Below are 13,794 nucleotides of genomic sequence, written 5' to 3' on the forward strand. Positions count from 1 at the left end.
ATCACAGACGGACCGGCCGCGGGGCCTTCAGCTGCTGCGCTGCCGCTTTCCTGCCCTCTTCCCCCTTCGCTCCGCGGCTAGACGCGGATCTCGTCCCCCTGGCCGGGCCCTGAGGAGAAAGGCCGGAGGGGAGCCCCGCTGGCGCTGGCCTCAGGCGGGGGTGCGCAGCCGGGCGCGCTCCTGTCACAGAGCGGCGCGGAGCGAGTGGCGCGGCGGCTGCAATGTAAATGCCCGAGCAGCGTTTCGGCGGGGCTAGGACAATTCTGCGTGCCTTTTGTCTGGCGGTTAGGTAGCTCTGACAGTGAAGCGTGTTTTGCAACAAAACACAGAAGTATTTTAAGATTTGAAGGGGATTTAAACCAGTTTGCGGGGTGGGCAGGCTCACACCCCCGTAGGGAGGATGCTCTGGAGGCTGAGGTTGTTTTTATACACAGTCAGTTTGCTGCATATTGAACGACGCGTTCACTTTGAGCTGTAAGCAAGCATAGTGTTTTATGTTTAATGGGCACGCAATCATTTAATACAGACCAGCAATCTTACTGAGTTATGCTGGAGACATCTGTGTGCATCTGAGGTATTGCTCTTCTAAAAACGGGCTGCTTTGGCCTAATGAGCTCCTTTTTTATACAGAGAGGGGAACAGACTTTGCAGCCTCCCAGTTAGAATGCACAGTTGCAAAACTGGAAACGTGGTGCCTGAAGCAGGCATCAGACAACAACACTGCAACCACTAAGCATTAGCTATTGTGGGAACTCAAGCAAAAGTATTTAAGGTATTCATACTAGAGATTTAGAATCTCCTTTTCACTTTTGGCAGCTCATCTGACTTCTGAGGGGCATCTGTGTACAACTTGACTTTTCCCATGCATTGAACAGGGAACATCAGCACCGAATTCCCAGCTGAGGATTTCGCACAGAACACCTAGGATCCAGCATCGCTCAGTGTGCACCGTGGCAACATCTAAGTACCTTTTGACAACCTATCACCTGGGCTCAGCTTTGCCTGAAGCACCTAATATGTTGAGGTAACATGTTTGGGGGGAGCTGGTTTGTCTAGTGTGTTGAGATGCCGTTAGCAAATATTTATCTGGCAGTGAAAAGTAGATTATTGAAAAATTTGAAATCTATCTGTAGATGGCAGCAGAGAGAAACTATATTTACTGGAACATCTAAATATGGTGACTATGCATTTTATAATTTGTGCAACTGCAGGTAGTCACTATCCATTAATGCTGAAAATTTTGCATTCTGTTGATGAATATAATTGTTTTAATGAACAATCAGTTCATTAGTTATTAGCATGACTGACTTCTGTAGTCTTTGGCATTACTGTTTTATTCTGGAGGAAGAGTTGCAGCTTTTTTGAGCAGAGAGTGACACTGCAGACAGGCCAACACTGCATTTGATCAGTAATGTGTATGTAATAAAAAGAGCCTCAGCTGATGTAAAGCTGTCATTGCTCCTCTTAAGAATCTGCTCCAGAAAGCCTTTGCCTGGGGGATGTTGCCAGGAGGCTTGTGAAGAAACGTGGGATGTGAGAGAATATAAAGATCAGTAGGGAAAAAGGAGATTAAAAATTATAAATTAAGTAACTCTTAAGCTTCTCACGTAATTAAGAGATGCATAAATAACACATTGACTATTAAAAGTAATATTAGTTTCATTGTATTGTTTCTGGGTAACTACTTGTGTTGTACTTAGGCTGCTCTTTAATCAGAGGATATTGACACAAGGGAATGTAGGGATGCCTAGTTTACGCAGTAGAATAGTATGGATAGGAAGTGAGAACATAAAAGAGCAACTGATATGTAGGTCAAATGGAAACTATATTTCAGAGATCCTTTCATCAGCTGAGGTAGGGTAACAATATTTGACAGCAAGATAGTTAATTCTGAAGGTACTGTATACATTTTGAAACAGATCAAACACTTCTCTTAATTTAAAAACCTGATTGAAGTTTTTATTCACATTCTTTATTTTACTTTTGTAAGTTGGCATATAGTTCAATAAGAATAACTACATATAAAAAACGTAGGAGTAAAATGTATACGTTAAACTGTCTGTAGCGTGTTTTCCATTTTAAGATGACTGTGATCAAAGACCTGAGTGTTGAAAGCTGAAGTTAAACAGTTTTATGTTATTTTCTGCTCCAAATATCCTGCCCAACAGTTTCATAGGAGTCTTCAAAATAACCTAAAAATGGTATTTTCTTTTCTTGTTGTTTATATGGCAATAAGAGATGGTGCAGGCAAGTGCATTATGATGACAAACCACCTACTTTTTTCTTCAAATCAGTATAATTTCCATCATAGTTTGCCACCTACGTATATGCCTGGTGGAATCATCATTGCTGCACAAAGTTCCAAGCTAAAACAGGATAGAATAATGTTTTGATTTGTGGTTAAGAACACAGGTGTACTTTTGTTATTGTGCTTTGTGTGATGCATACAGCAGCTCACACACATTAGCAAAACTTTAATGTAAGTTGTATCTAGTTAAAAATTGAATAATTCATATAATGTTTTAATTATTTCAGCAGTTTTATGGCTCCAGTTTATTTTTGTATATTGTCTCCAATCAGCTCCTGACTCTTATTTCAAATTTTTCAGGGAATGGGGCTTTCACTAGGAAGTTTTTCCATATTCCAATAGAGCTTACTGCTTAAAGGTGCTGTTACATTTCCCTTTCCTGTAATGACATTTATTTTAGTTACAGTGTTTTTACTATTTTGATAATTTCTTTTTTACTTAGATTTGCTGTATATTTGTAGATAATTATGTTCTACAACTGTCATAGTTCACAAGTTTTATTCCAGCACATGTAAAATACTTCTTTATAGTTTTGTTGATCTTTCTTGAATTCCTTCTACTGTTTTGCAGTAGAATTGAAGTCTTTGTTCAAGGTGGAGTCTGAGCTGCCAGCACTTCTGCAGTGCTTGTCTTTAAAATTCTTTTCATCTCACTCAATTACTTGCTTATACAGAATGCTTTGGTATGAAGGTAAATCAGAGAGCAAACACTAGTACAAAGATCTCTATTTTGGATTCCTTACATAGTATGAGAGAATGCTGCAGCAGGAGGTGGAACTTGCAAGTTTGAATTGAGAGGTGGGATAAATCAAATCTACTCAATTGGATCAGTTTGTGTGTCCGGGTTAGTATTCTGCCAAGGAAGACATTTTGTAGGAGTAACAGCCTCAACCCTATTCTCTCATTGCTCTAGGTCTGCTTTCCTTGAGTGTTGGTTCAACTCATTTGTCCCCTTCTTCTAAAACCGCCCTTTTACATTACATTAGATACAAGCTGTAGAAATTGCTAGCTGAAAGCTTCCTCTTCAGAACCCTTGTACATTTAATCAGTAATGACATATTCACTCCTGAGTTTGCTTGGATCATGCTGCCAGACTCCAACATGCTTTAGGTTAATAATTTAATTCTCAAATAAGCACATCGATGTTGGTTTGTTTTCTTTTTTATTATCATCCCTTGCACACTTAGAAGGGCATCAACACAAGTACGCTGAAAGCACTGTTGTTTGATCCATCCGTAAAATTCTTCTACAGTTATGTCTGTAAAACTTGGTGAGAATTCAAGTTATTGGTGTATTTCTACCACTGTCATGGTTTACTGGTAATAACTCTGTGCTGCCTAGTCTGTTTGCATCCATCTGTTCTTTGTAGCAACCTGTCAAATCTTTAGGAAAGCTGGAGACCAGCTTTTGAGTAGAGTATCATGAAAAGATTATCCTTGGCTTAGCATTATTAGATGTATTTCATAATAATATAGCATTATAAGTATTCTATATAACATATTTTACCTCCTTATGCTGCTGGTATTGATAATCCTTATTTTGTACACCAGATAAAGAACAATGTTCTCTTTTTATCCCTTTCTGCTTACCTGCCTCTGACCTGCTGTCCTTTTCCCCTCCTCCCCTTTTTTTTTTATAGTGAGCTAACACAATATTTCTTCAGTTTGACAGCTTTGTCTCAGACGAGGAAGGATAATAGTCAGCAATGCAGGAAGACAATAGTGGAATCCTTAGATATGCAACTCAAGTGTTTAATCAGTACTGATGACAGAATTTCATCTCTTTTTTGCAAGTATGGTATAAGAATTATGCAAACCATTGAACATAAAGTTAATGTTTCATTGAAGATGCTATTGTATTAGAATATTAATCAGCAGAAGACCACTTTTGGTTTTCAGTTTCCTACTTATCTTGTCATTTTTACAGCAGTGTAAAATTGATGCACAAAGCTAATACCCTCATTTATTTCATACAGTGTAGACCAGAGCAAAAGGGAGTCTGGATTAGGCTTTCAGGTGCCTAAACATAGAAGTCTTGTGCCAGTTTAGATATTGCAGGCCACTGAAGATACTCTCAGAGGGCTAACAGACGTCATGCAAAATGTAAGGTGGTCTCAAGCCAAGGGAAGCCAGCTGGGATACTTAAGGTTGTCTGAAATGGCTCTAGACACTTCTCTGTAAGCAACCAAATTCCATTTGTGATGTCCAATGTATCATGAGGAAAATAAACATGTTACCAGTGCTTCATTCATCTTCCTTAAATAATTTTCTTGTTACTAAGATCAGTTTTATGAAAACAGAATTTAAATTTCTTCTTTTTGTTTTGCTGTCTGAGGTAGTCTGTAATACCATTAGCATCTGTAGAATGACTGATGATGGTGTCACACTGAGAATTGTGAGTTTAAGAACATAGGCAACAGGACCAAATAAACTAAAACCATCAGATTTTGTATGAAGACTAATGTCTTTAATAAGAAACGTGCAAGGAGATAATTCTGTCTGTATATGTGTGTGTATAAATATATATAGAAAATATACTAATAGATTTGCATCTAAGTTGTTATTTAACTAAGTCTCCCCACTTTTTGATAGGACACACTAAGTTACTAGGTATTTTTCCATCCTATTGGATACTTGTTCCATCCTAGAATACTTGTTCTTTGTGTGCTGTTGAGCCCAGACTGAAAGTTTTAAACAAAAAAAGCCTTGAACTTTGGATGTGTATAATACAGATCTGGTTCTGATTCTTTCTTGTAGATTATCTTTACAGTAAACCCCGGTACCTGTAGTTCAGAACATTGTCAGAGACATTTGAAATGTAAATACAAGTTCTGCAGCTACATTCTGTCTTTACCTTGTGGGCACATAAGAAGTCTCTAGTTAAAATATTGCAAAAATAGGACTCATGTTTCTCCTGCTTTTGTTTTCCTTTCAATGTCTTACAATTTCAGTAATTAAAAAATGAACATGCTGTATACATCATGTACAATATTCTGGCTATGAAGGTGCATAATATTCTCTGAAAAGGAGAGGATGCAAAACTATTTGTCAGTCTTTTCTGCACAACTTTGTGGATAGAATAAATAACATTCTCCTCAAACTTCATCTTAATGCATATTGCAATAGGTAATATTTATAGTGTGTAAATGCATATATGAGAAGTGTGGAACACTTGTAAAAGAATTGGCATTTTATTTGTATTCTATTAATTCATTTGGAGAAGGGTCTGATAAGATGGCAATTTAAGTGGTAGATTGATTCTGAATCAGAACTCTCACTTTTGGAAATCAGGAAGCAGGCTATAGAGCACTATACCAAGAAACAATCAATATTCTGAAAATGTGTCAGTTTGCTGTCCAACTCCTCTCTGAGAAGTCTGCAGACTATGGGATGACATCTGCTTCTTTAGGAGTAAGTAATGAGTCCTATTGCTTTAAATAAAGAATGTTTTCATGCACTCGGGTTTACTTCAGAAATTAGTATTAACCAAAGTACAATGGTTTATCATTTTTAATTGTGTTTACAGTGCTAAGAAATTAGAAGGACAAAAAATAATGACAACATTAATATCATTCCTGTTTCATTCTAAAACATGAGAGCAGAATTGGCTTCTATCGTAATTAGTTCATATAGGCTTATCAGACCAGCCCCATATCTTCAGGAGTTTAGCATTAAAAACCTACTGTGGCACTAGACATTCTTTCCTTTTTACCTTTCAGAGACACATACCCCCTTTTCAGGCACTGAACTAAAAGAATACAGAATTCAAGTGTAATCAAAATGTCATTGTACATGACAAGTTAATGCATAAATTTCAACAGATTTAAAGGTATATGACAAGTCTAAATGGCATCTAAAACACTCAAACATGATAGTCCTGCAATGACAGAAATGTTTGTCATTATTTCAATTGTCACTCTTTGCACCTCTTTCACTGAAATAAAGTGAAATCATACCAGAACATTTGGTACACTTTGATTTTATGCAACAGTGACCTACACTCCTGCTGAGAAGCAATATTTCATGTTAAGTACAATACAGTGAATTCTGCTAGGTGTTTGAATCCATTTTAAATAGATTGTCAGTGGTATTCCTACAAACAGTAACATTCCTTATTTATATCTGTGTAATTCAACAAAGTGTGAAACAATTGCATAAATTTTGTTAAAAGGAAAGAAAAATGTTATTTGTAGAGTTCTATCTTTTCTTATGCTTTAGGAGCTGGCAGTGAAAATGCTTATTTTTAATCTAAGGAAAACACTGTAAGAATGCAAGATTTATAACAGCTTTTATTGTTTTCTATATTAAGACTTTCTATATGTTCTGGCTGCCTGGCTGAAAATCTCCAATCCTAGTATGTGATATCACAAGTTTCAGTTGTTAAATCAATAGCAATGTTCTTAGTAATATTATTTACCTATTTTTTATTCAAAAATTGAAAGCTGTAAATCCTATTTAAGTGCTTTTTATAAAATAGAATTTAATTCTGAGTAAGAGTTTGCCTCTTGCCTTAATGCCAGTGACACATAAGCTTAACATATCTGCTGGCCTATTTTTGAAGTGCAGGTAAGGGTCAGATGCTGACTGACATGATAGAAGTGGTAAATGACTGTTGTGTTTTCAGTTTGTTACTGGAAGAATGACTTCTCCTTCAGAATAAGTAAACAACAAAGCAGGAGCACTCTATCAAATAGTAAGATAACAACCTTCAGATTTTAAACCAGAGATGGATAGAAAACAAAGGGATCACACCAGATACACGTTAATTAACATTTTATATTTGAGTTCATGAATTGTTTATGCAGTCCTTACAAGGAACATTTTCTTTTTGAATATAATCAAAAGTCAGCATATATTTTTGGGAGAGATTTTGCCTTATTATGTACTAAACCTGCATTGTGCACTCTTTGAAGTGCTGTGCTATTTTTGTGTGAAAAACCAGACTGCTGTGTCGCTTTGGTGAGTGTGGCCCAAATCCTGGGAGCTGCAGACTGATACAGGCTGTAAACCAGATGCATGCACAAAAGGAGAACACAGCTTGCCTTTTTTCACTTCAAATTCTTGTGTCCACTTCGTACAGAATTCATTCATCAGTGGGAGGGAAAGCGTCGTTTATCTGCCTGAAAGTTACAGTGATCCTGTGGAGACTGAACCAAGGGACTGGGGGATTTGAGCCTGGATTTATGCCAGCAGCAGGGAAAAAGGAGAGGAGCATAACCTACACTGTGAGCATCCATTTTACACTGGGATCTTTGTGAGTTTAATGGAGTACCCTGCAGTGCAATGCAAAATACCAGTTCCACACCAGAGAATCTGGTCTGTTATCTCTCAAAACAACTTGCATCAGGAATAGATGTTAGTGCAGCTAACACGTTTAGTTATCTTGAGTAGCAGAGTTTGATTTACATTCAAAACTTAGTACATTCAGCAAAATATATCATTCTGCTTATTGTTTTGAATGTCCTGAAGTTAATTACTCAATCTAAGCAATATTCTAATATTAATTGTTTTATTTTTATCTACTGGCTGTTACTTTTGTTGATGTACTTACAAAAAGGTGATGGTTTGATTAAAAGGCTTAACTGCATTTACAAACAATGCAGCGTTTTCTGTACTTCTAATAGTGCAGTATTTAATTAAGTTAAAATGCAGTTGCCCTAAATACTGCTTTATAAAATACTGTTTCTCCCTTCAGACCTTGTTTCCTTAAATGCTGACAGATTTAATGTTCTACGTCAAACTGCAGACAAAAACCTGGTTCCGACTCAAAAAAAAGTATTGATGAATAAATACTATTTATTTAAAGAGAACATTAAAATTCTTTTGCTAACATTGACCTTTTGACAGCCTGCTCATACCATACAGAATCTGATTTTTTTTCTCACAGAACATATAGGCTGAATGAAATACTGTCTTTTACTCAAGTCTGTAGCGCTTACTAGCAGAGTTTACTAGGACGGATTTTTTGTCCATTATATTTTGTAATCAGAATTCATACCTATGTGCACCAAAAGTGTATAATATCCTGTAATCTCATTGTGCATTTTCAAGGTAATCACTGTTCTTTATAGTTTGTGGCCAAAGACAGTGTTCTGATCATTTGCTCAGAACGCAGGTGTCCTGTGTAAAATATCACAGAAATGGTTGAGTCATAATTTGTTCTGCCTTAGGGCAGAAGGGTGGACTAGACCTATGTGAGTAAATCCATGGTACGCAGACTCTGGTGGTGTCCTAAACAAGAGATGATGGCCTCATCATGTGTAAAGAATTGCATTTACAAAAAGCAAAATAAAACCTCATACAAATATATTTTTGTGCAAGTTAGCAGCTATGTGTCATTGACTTTTGACAGGAAAAGCCAGGAATTAGGCCATATTATTATATTTTTTCTAATTAATATTTTAAATTAAGATGGTACTTATGGTAACATTTTAATTTAGTATAAATTCTGTTGTCTAAATGGTATTTATCATATGCCTTCCCACCAAAAAAAGAATACAACATTTTACATAGAATTATTTTTTTTGTGAAGTACTGTCTGCTCATTGGATTTTAAAAAAAATTTGGAAACAGTGTACTAATGACCTATCTCGATTCCTTCCCATCCTTTCCAATAAATTTGAAAAAAAAATTAGGAAAGCTCTGAGCATATGCAGTACACATAAACAGACTGTAGAAAGAATGTAGCTTTGTGCCGTAGAATGGAAAACTAGAACTTGGTGACCAGGTGCTCATAGAATGTCAGATATTTCCTATCAATATCTGCTAGTTTGGGATTTTATATCAGAATTCTTGGGTTCCAGCTAAGGTGCTGCTTTGTGAAAAACTCCAGCAAAATCACTTAATATCTCCATTTGTCACTTGATACACACCTGGCTAAGAATGTGTCTAGCAGTCTTCTACGGTGTCTTGTCAGTGTAGAAAGGCTGTGTTTGGCCAAAGTAATTGAACCTTCTTTATTAAACTATACTGTATGTACAAAATAATAATGATAAAAACACTTAATGCCAAAGCAGCAGTCAAGTTTTTGTTGAGCCCCTCTGTTAAGGTAATAAAGTTTGTATTAATCTGTCAAATCAAGAAAAAGCATCTTCCCTGATCAAAGAGTCTAACGGAGCACATTGGGAAAGGTCATGGAAGTAGAATAGCTGTGATTTACAATGCACCAGTATTATTCTGTAAACTATGTGAGCACCTCAAAGTTGTAAATACACTTTTTTGTCTAGTGCTGCTAGTAAATTTACAGTTGAAGATGGTTTTAAGTAGTATTGTTCATTCCCACATTACACTTGCTATGTTAGAAGTTAGTTACTATTCCATGAGGTTTCAGTAAACTGGTGACATAGAAAAACAGGACTACAGAAATGTTTTACAGTTTTATTATAGTAGAAGAATATTCCAATGTTTATGAAAATATGAATTGCAATGATGAGGTGATACTTATGAAAAGGAAAAAACAAATAAAAACCTTCAAACAAAACCAATCAAACCCTTCAATTACTTTTTTTTCCCAGTATACAAAATCAACAGGGAAAGTTTAATCCCTTTGTAGCAATACTGACAGTGAAGTCTGTTGCTACACTGAAATGGCAATTGCAAAGGAATTAAGCCTCATGGATTAAAATATTGCAAATTATGTTTTTAGGTTTTTTTTTTCAGTGAACTGAGTAGATGCACTCAAGTACATTTATAATAAAAAAGCAAAGAAAAAACCCTCCCATCTGTCTATAAAAGCAGAATTGAACCAGAGAGTCTTACATGGAATTTAAAATTAAGCTTTTACAATTTAACATAAAAGCTTTATGTTTGACTGCCTTCATTACTGACAAATTTTGGGTTAGGATTTTCACTGCGAATAACTTCTTTGTTACATTTCTATTGCCTCAAATAATCTGATAGGGAAAAAAAATCATGACCTGCTTTGGTCTAATATTGTCCATTATCAAATAAATGAAATATACAACCTTGAATGAAAAAGTTACATCTTTTCCTAGGCAGTCACAACATTTTATGTTCCAGATCTTGACATTCTCTCCAATAGTCTCTTGGATAAAATTCATTCTGAAGTTCTTATTTCTTTATCCACTCTTAGCACTTTTAGACTTGAAGTCATGGACTTGTCTGTTGTTCATTAATTTAGTGCTGCAGTTGGGGGTGATGTAAATGAATTTACAAAGCATACAGCTAAAAGCAGAAGCAAAGTGTCAGAGAGTAGAAAACAGTTAATGTTTGATTAGAAGTAAAAATAACAGCATTGTGCTTTCAAACAGAAGTTGTCTCATTCCCTTCTCCCTTGCTGTCTCTTCCCAATCATGGGATCATTGTCAGTCGTATTGGATCTTGTGCCCCTCAGATTGCACAGAGAACTCATTCAATTTGCTGAATCAGCAATAAAATACACACTTTTATTGGGTTGGTATTCTGGCATTTTAGTGAATAGAACATTCTTTGCCACGCAATCTGGTGGTTGCTAAAGCAGATGTAAAGTAAGGGATGGGACTGCTTGAGGAGAACTGGTAGGGATTTGGACCTCACCTTTTTGACAGTGGTGAGATGTTAACTTGCCTAAAGCTGTAACATGAAACTGCCTTTTTGTAGCTTTTATAGCATTGGTATAGCTTTATTCTAAAATCTAGAAATGCATACCCAAGAAAATATATATTAATTTTTCATTTAATTCAAAGATTGGAAAGTGTATGGTATCTTATGTGAGTCCAGAAAATTGTATGTTCAATTCTAGTCTTCTGGTTCAAAGATTTGAGAAAATAGCGAGTCCTGGACACATTCCAATCAGGGACTGATAAATCTTTGCCTAATTGAGTGTCAACCATATGGTGCAGTTCAAAGGTCTATGCAAAAATGTGCTGCTGTGGCTTCGTTTTTAAGCTTTACATTAGTGTGCTTGCTGTGGGAGAAACAGCATTTCTTTTCCTGCCACTTTCTGTTCATGTGTCAACCTAGCGCTTCTCAGAAACAAATAGATCTAACACCTGAAATGAGAAGCTTCAGCAAGCTTCTCCAAATCATGGGTAATTTTAGGCAAATTAAGAAGTTTAACAAATATGTGGTAATAATATTCTCCAAAATATACCAAGTTGTAATCATAATGATTTTTCAGTAGTTACATCACCTGGAATATTTTGTTTTTCTCAGAATGTCATACTTGCCTTTGTGGAAGTAATGTTATTATAATGTTATGTGAAAGCAGTAGCTTGATGCCTAAACAGCATTTGTTATTTGTAGGAATATTATGTGGAAATGATGTTTTCTGCAGTAATATATTATGGCACTTTACTGAAGTTATTCAGACACCTTTGATAATAGTGTAGTAAAGTACCATGAATTAGCCATCAAGGCTAAACTAAGTAACATTTATTTCCCTTTTTTTCCTGCTGCATTCAGCTTTTCGCTAGGAAATTAATTCTGCTTATGTTTAATAAGATGCATTAGTTTAGAATTAAGTGTGCTATTTAACTCTGATTAGAACAGACTTTTCAGGAATTAGAGTCCTTTTCCTATTCACTGATAAAATCCAGGTACAAATATTCACCTTGCAGAGTACTCACCCTGCAATAATCTGCTCATGTAATAACCATATCCCTTACATAGCCTAACTCACGTGATCAAAAGTCTTCAGTACCTGTTGTTAATTAATGGCATAATAGCATCTTTGTCCCCTGAACTAGAGTCCTTAGAGGGAGATAAATTTTTGCATGTGTAGACTGCACTCTGTCATTGCAGGATTATTCTTCCTAGAATAATGATAGCACTCTATGCAGTCTTGCTTTAAAAATCTATAATTATGATCTGTACAACACATTGAGACTTCACTAGGAAATAGGAGGTAGCACTTCGTACAAGATCCTAGGCAATGGAGAATAGCTCCTACAGGTTGCAAGTGCATGATGCCACCAGGCCATCATCAGGAAAAACCTCACAGTAGAAATCTGGATACCTGTTGTTGTGTACTACATGGGCTGCATCATTTACATCTGTACTTCTAGCCTGTCAGCGGGTGAATCCAAGTTTCATAACACATGGTTCAGTACTTGCTTCAGGGATTAGAAAGTGGGTCTTTATTGCAAACCAAGTTTGGATAAATGGAGTGTGAGCGAAGTCTCTAAAGTCGCCTTGTAAAACAACTGTTGAGGTAAACCACAAAACTAGGGCTTGCACCCATCAACCAAAAAAACCAGAGTGGTATTGATGTGGCAAGAATGATATACCCTGTGAATTCTACTGTAGAATAAAGAAGACAGATGGCATTTTAGTTTTTGTGTAAAGCAAAGCAGGTGAGGCCACAAATGTAGAATAGCGTGCTGCCTACCTCAGCATACTAATGTCGCTGTAAAAACAAAACCACGTTTGTCAGTGAGAGAAATGCTTGTATGTGGTTTCAGTATTCCTGGAATAATTGCCATGTGGTAGTTTGGATTCCTGCTCTGAAATCACATACCAGCCCAAAATCTAGCCTGAGATTTAAATGGTTGCCTAACACTGATATGAGCTTAGTGGAAACCTGACAGGTATTCCTGATCCAAGTACACCAGGATAAGAGTGACTTTGATCTGTTCAAACTGCACTCCAGATATCCTTGCAGTGTGTCATCTGCGTATCAGAATATTTAAAACTGTGAATTCTTGTAGAGATTTATTTTCTCCATTCTTCAGTTTCTTTAGAGAGTTTGTCCAGCCATACTCTGGACTGCTCTTACTCTAACTATTTTTTCTTATCTTTGAGTTTTTGATGTTTGTCTCAAGAATTCCTGGTTTTTTTGGCTCTGCCTCTGCAAGGGTTCAGGTTTCGCTCCCGGTATAAACTGTTACGCAGATTACATGAACAAGAGTTACTGCATATTCAGTGGTATACAGCAGTATAAACCACCGCTTTTTTTCTACAGGTAACACAGTGATTTGTGTACAAGACTCAGCAGTTAGATGTATGGTTCATTTCTTACTTGGGCCTTATTTCCTAAACTCTGTACTGTATTTTTATTTACTCCGAAAACCCAAATATTTGTTTGTTGTGCTTTGTCAGTGTGAAGATTTCTAATATTGTTGATTTCTCTAAGGTGTTTGCTACTGTCACTTCTTCCATATGTGTCATCATACTCCTTTCCTGAGGAGTTGTTCTGGTTTTGTTAGTGAGGGGGGGCCTAAGGTGGCAGCTTCTGTAGGAAACTGCTAGAAGTCGCTCCCCTTTGTTCAGTGGACTCGGCCAGGCCTAGGGCAGACCCGCTGCTGGCCAAGGCCGAGCCAATTGGTAGCAGAATGTTCCATGATAATGCCTCTGCAATAACCTATTTAAGAAAGGGAAAACAGACAAAAAAGGAGAGCAGATGTGAAGCAGCTGAGCGGGGGCAGAGAGGGGGAGGCGCGAGCCTTGTGGGCTTTGCAGGCCTCACCCTCTGGCCTCCTGCCGGGCGGCCGACTGGGCCCAACTCGGCCCGGCCCGGCTGCAAGAAGTGGAGAGGAGATGAGATGTGAAC

At 36.9% G+C, this 13,794-nt stretch overlaps 1 protein-coding gene across 2 annotated transcripts in view; it reads left to right on the forward strand.

Moving 5' to 3' along the window:
• Nucleotides 1–32: 32 nt before the first annotated feature.
• Nucleotides 33–13,794, forward strand: part of HECW2 (HECT, C2 and WW domain containing E3 ubiquitin protein ligase 2) — a 184,344-nt gene continuing 170,582 nt past the window's right edge. For both annotated transcript variants that reach the window (XM_086751466.1, XM_086751467.1), the window contains exons 1-2: nt 33–223; nt 817–1,024. The gene's annotated coding sequence lies outside the window, so the exon portion shown is untranslated. The remainder of the gene's footprint in view (nt 224–816; nt 1,025–13,794) is intronic.

The sequence above is a fragment of the Chlamydotis macqueenii genome, chromosome 6, assembly GCF_036417535.1.
Source record: "Chlamydotis macqueenii isolate bChlMac1 chromosome 6, bChlMac1.mat, whole genome shotgun sequence".
Taxonomy (NCBI): Eukaryota; Metazoa; Chordata; class Aves; order Otidiformes; family Otididae; genus Chlamydotis; species Chlamydotis macqueenii.